We start from the raw sequence: 4,954 nt of genomic DNA on the forward strand, positions 1-4,954 counted from the left end.
GCTCTACACGCTCCGCCACGCTGTCGGCTGGTGACAGGCTATTTGGGATTTACCCGCTGCTGCTATGCCTGTCTCTTCATCTGCAGCCTTTCATGGCAGCAAAAAAGCAGCCTCTCCTCCCCCCCTTATCCCTTCCTTCCTTCCTTTCCCCCCTCTTCTCCCCGCCCTCCTTCACCCTTCATCCCTACTCATTCCTCCATCCTCCGCCATCCTCCGTCTGCCCCCCCTCACCCTCCTTCCCCCCTCCCCTTTCGCCATCTCTGCTCCTAATCCCATCCTGCTAAAGACTGTAATTGAGCAGCGCTGCATGCTGGGATTAGGACTGTTATTGAGGGTATTATCGTCGTATGAGAAATTTGGGCGAAGGTGTAGGACTGGCAATCCACAGACGGCTGAGATGTCCGTAGATGTCCCGGGAACACGGGGGTGAAGAGAAGAAGGGAGGGGCGGCGAGTGTTCAGACATGAGGTCGGCTCGGGGAAACTGCTGTCACTGGACCCTGTTCTGACAAGGTTGGTATCCAGGTCAGCGCTGACATCCAACACACTGACAGGAAATCCATAAAACCATAACGCTTAAACAATAAAACATCAGCTCCTACAGCCCAATATGACATCAGATCACTGAACAATGATGGACATATTCTCCATATAGTATCTAACATTTGGAATTCCAATTTCCCCAGAACTATGAAGGCCATTGTGGTGATTGATAGCTTTAATAGCAATTAGTATGGATTCATTGCGTGCCGGATGATCTAGTGTGTGCAGGGAGAACTTATAGCCTGGCACCGTGCGGGGGGAGATTTACTGGTTGGTGAGTTACAGTGCTGCGTGTTTAGATGTGTTTGCCAATTCCTATTGATCAGGGCTTTGGCTCTTGATCCTCTATTGAGGAGCCACTCGCCTTTTTCATCCTCTTATCAGGAGATAAGATAAAAGAGACTGAACTGAAAGATTGATATGGAGCTGATTATTCCCTCTGGCTCCTAAACTTAAATGAGGGACTTTTCATGGCCCAGGTGAGTATTGATTTCCTAATGGAATAGAGGATGGGAAAGAGAGTTTTGATGTATCTAATGATGGCCAACCTGGGGAGAGTCCTGCTTTATATAGGCCCAGAGATGTGCATTCATACTGGTGTGCATGTTTGGATGAGGTGGGATGTGCATTTAAACTCTTTAGGATTTAGAAAGTCTTGCAAACTGCTGGGGAATCATCAAGTTTATTTCTCTGTACTTTGTAAGCTGCTTAAGTCCCGTGCCAGCTTAGCATTGCCATATTAACATCATCCAGTGAGACAGCTCTGACAAGCTCCTTTTCCTCCGCACTCGCCTCGCGCTCCTACTGCCTGACTGGCACAGTGGGGGGAAGAAAGAGTCTTACCAACCGACACACACAAGCCACATAAATACACATGAGCACATGCCATTTGCCACAAACACACACACATTTAAATACTCTTAAAGTGAACCTTCCAGGACTTATTAAACTTTGCTTTTTTAAGGCCTAAATGATCCAAATGTAGTTGATGCATGTAGATGAGATGATTGACAAGGTTGAATGTGATTGAACACCTTCGTCTTCCCTCCTCACTGGCTCTTCATCACTACCTGCTGTGCCAATATAAATGTAGGGGTTTGGAATTATGGATTATGATGTCACTAATAAGCAAACAGCTGAACTAAAACACACCAGAGTTTAATGCTTCAAGTGATTAATTAAGGAAGTGGGCAGCATTACATCGTATTACGCAATAAAACCAACTGCCCTCTGACTCTGGTGAGTGCAGTGCTCGTGTTGTGTTAGCTGCGGGAGAGTCGCTATATTTATAACATTAGCAGCCACATTTGGGCTCATGCAGACTCAGCGTGGAAATAGATATGATGTAAAAATAGTCTTCACTCAGACATCAGCTCGTAAGGCAGACGGAGCGGTTAGGCAAACAAGCCCAATGAGGGAAACGTGAGGCAGAGGGAGAAGCTGGGTACAGGCAGGAAGGAAGGAAGGCAGCAGCACCCAGCAATGTGACAGACGTGGCAGGTTAGCAGCAGTAACCGCCATCTATAAATACTGCAGAAAGGCCATTGTCAGAAACAGGTGAGTAGGCAGGTGCAGGTGGAGAGATCAGGTGACTGGCAGAATGCAGAAACACTGTGAGGGCAGGAAGTGGGCAGGTAAAGGGGCGGCAGAGTCTGAAATAACAGCAGAAAGTAGAGACTAATGAGGTGCAGGTGAGCTGGAAATAGCTGGGGAAGAACGGAGAACTGAGAGGAGGAAGCTGCTGTGTTGTCACGCTGCAGACGTGAGGGAGAATTAGCCCTGGAAGTTAAAAGTACGTGAACAGTCCCGACGTGTTGTTGTAGCAAAAGTGCTGTGAGAAGAGAATCGGAGACACTCACCTTGTGGTCCTCTGCCGTGACTCTCAGCCTCCCTAAGCTGAGCTGAGACTTCAGTTTTCCGGCCCCCTGCTGGGTCACAAGAAGCCACAAAATGCTTATACTGCTTTAGAGCGTAACTTTGGTCTGTTCCACACGTAAAAGGTGTCCTTTGGGTGGCATCAAGCGTCGTTACGAGGTGTTGGAGCTAAAAAAACTAGTAATTGAGGCCGTGTTTCACTGATTACAATTACAGCTGGTGTCAGGCCGGTGTCGGCTGGACAGTGGGGATGGCTGATTTTACAAAATCGTTCTGTCAAAACCTGTTTTTCAAACTAAGTAGAACTTAGCTCGGTGTCACTTTGCCCAACTGTGTAACATCATCACGGTGTCTTCTTTTGATGGCGCTTCAGGGGCCAATAATGCTCTATTGCTTCCATTTCCCGCTTTCATATGAAGTCACCATAAAGGCCAACACTCCCAGTCCCTGGATGGAGACAGAACTTCCTCCCTCCTGAGACGCGTTGTGAACACAGGACGGGTTTCAGCGTACCACAGCCTTTTTTTAGCTTTTTGTCTCCCCTATCCTGTCAGCGCCACTTTTATTTGTCTGGTACTCACATAAGCCTCTTATCAAAACACACACAAACAAGATGGACTTATACTGCCTCATACAAAAACAAAGGTGTCGTCGTTATTACTCTAACCCGGCAAAATGATGTTTGCCTGTCAAAGTGATTTCTGAGGCAGCGGAGTGCGATGTAATATTATTCATGACATTGTATATTTCCTCAATAATGTAACATTTACGCTATGTGCCAGGCCGCGTTTCCTCGTGAGGCTTTGCGCCGTGAAAGCCTTCTGTTTCCATCATAAAGACCTCATAATGGCATAAAGACAACTCCGCGCTGTTGTATTGCCTTCTGCCAACAATTTACCCCTTTTCAACGTATACCTACAGTCAAATACACAAACCAAATATTTACTACAGGCCCCCATCATTTCTCAGTGAAATAGCTTTTGAGAGGGCAACACACACAGGGCTCGTGTGTAATTTATAACATGCAATCTATGATTTGTCCGGGTAATGAGAACAGAGCTCTTTTCTAAGCTGTTCCACCCACCGTAGGCCCTGATTGATTAGTCCCAGGCATAACAAACTCATTGGATTCATGCCTCCCTAATGCAGCGAACCCCAAGGTGGAATATTAGCCTAGATGTATTGCAATGAAATATTCACTCGCTCGTGCCTTATAAATCATGAAGTGGGCAAAGACTACGGTGAGTGTGTTACTGATGTCATCAGGGTCAGAGCCATTTTCTCTGCCGGATCTCCTTTCTGCTCGGTTTCCCCCCCCTCCTTCTGTCTGACGCCCCTCTCTCTGCCTGGATGTGCCGAGCCGGTCGGATCATGCCTGAGACACACCACAGGGTGGGGCACGAGGACGCTTAACCAGCCATATGTCTTCACTCTGCACCACAGCAGCCATGGGGGAACGGCCTGAGACATCCTTCAGGTTTTGTACTCGTGTCGACCTTTGTTCCTGGTATTTGTGCAGATTTACATGAGAATTTATGTGTAGGGATGCTTAATGGACAAAAGTTAACTATTATAGTGCTTAGATTGCTGCTTGTAGGACAGCTAGGAGATAAATAAACGTTGAGCAAGGTGTGTGTGAGACGTGCTGGTGTTTAATCGGTTTTCATAACCACACAGATTCCTCTTGTTTATCAGTATTTCCCAACGCGTGGGCACTATATTGTACCCTAAGGCTGTGTAGTAGGTGAGGAATGGAGGAACAAATGTAAACACTGCGTCTAGGCAGCAGTTCAATCAAAGCCTCATGCTGAGACCTTTAAAATTCAACTGGAGTTTATAGTGACATCAGCTTTCATAAAGCAGAGAGCAATATTAACACAGCCATTCCCCAGAGTCAACAAAAAAGGCTGAACAATGTCCAACACACACACACATGTGCACACACACACACACAAATGCGTGCATGGAAAGAGACAGGAAGACAAACAGCTTACCCGATCAGCATGCCACATTAATGCAATTTAGAGATGAGTAACAGCGAGAAACAGACAGCATATTATCAACTAATGGCTTTGGTTCTGCAATCCATCTAACTGAAAATGTGCATACTGATATAAAGAACATTACTAACTGTGCCCGGGAAAAAACATCCGGATCAGAGGAATGATGGTGAGGTTTCAGTCCCGACGTTGGGTTCATTTGAAAACCAAGGCGTCGCATCAGGTCCAGAAGTTCAGTTTGAATTAGAGACGGAGACAAAAGGGAGAGAAATGAAAGACAGACAAACCTGTTCTCCTTAAAGGCGCTGACAGGTGTGTGACATGACACAGACAGCTGACATCCAAACAATGGCAGCATAACAAGGTCTGTGTGTGTGTGCGCCTGTGTGTGTGGGCGTGTGTGTGTGTGTCCCTCCTCTGCCTGTGTATGCATCTTGACAGCAGTCAAATTTATCAGTCACCAGTATTAATCCCTTGAGTTGCACTCGGTGACACATTTGATTGGTTCTGTATTGCAGCACAGGCTTTTTATTCCCA

General features: G+C 46.6%; 1 long non-coding RNA gene across 1 annotated transcript; it reads right to left on the bottom strand.

Annotated features, from left to right (window-relative positions):
* Nucleotides 1-1,275: 1,275 nt before the first annotated feature.
* On the bottom strand, nt 1,276-4,614 carry LOC142995115 (uncharacterized). The gene is made up of 3 exons (XR_012961492.1): nt 4,549-4,614; nt 2,402-2,470; nt 1,276-1,354 (listed from the first exon to the last, which is right to left on the bottom strand). It is a non-coding gene; the product is annotated as an uncharacterized LOC142995115 (long non-coding RNA).
* Between the last annotated feature and the right edge of the window lie 340 nt (nt 4,615-4,954).

This window comes from Genypterus blacodes, unplaced genomic scaffold (assembly GCF_046128005.1).
Source record: "Genypterus blacodes isolate CSIRO-AG114 ecotype Tasmania unplaced genomic scaffold, CSIRO-AGI_Gbla_v1 ptg000032l_1, whole genome shotgun sequence".
Lineage (NCBI taxonomy): Eukaryota > Metazoa > Chordata > Actinopteri > Ophidiiformes > Ophidiidae > Genypterus > Genypterus blacodes.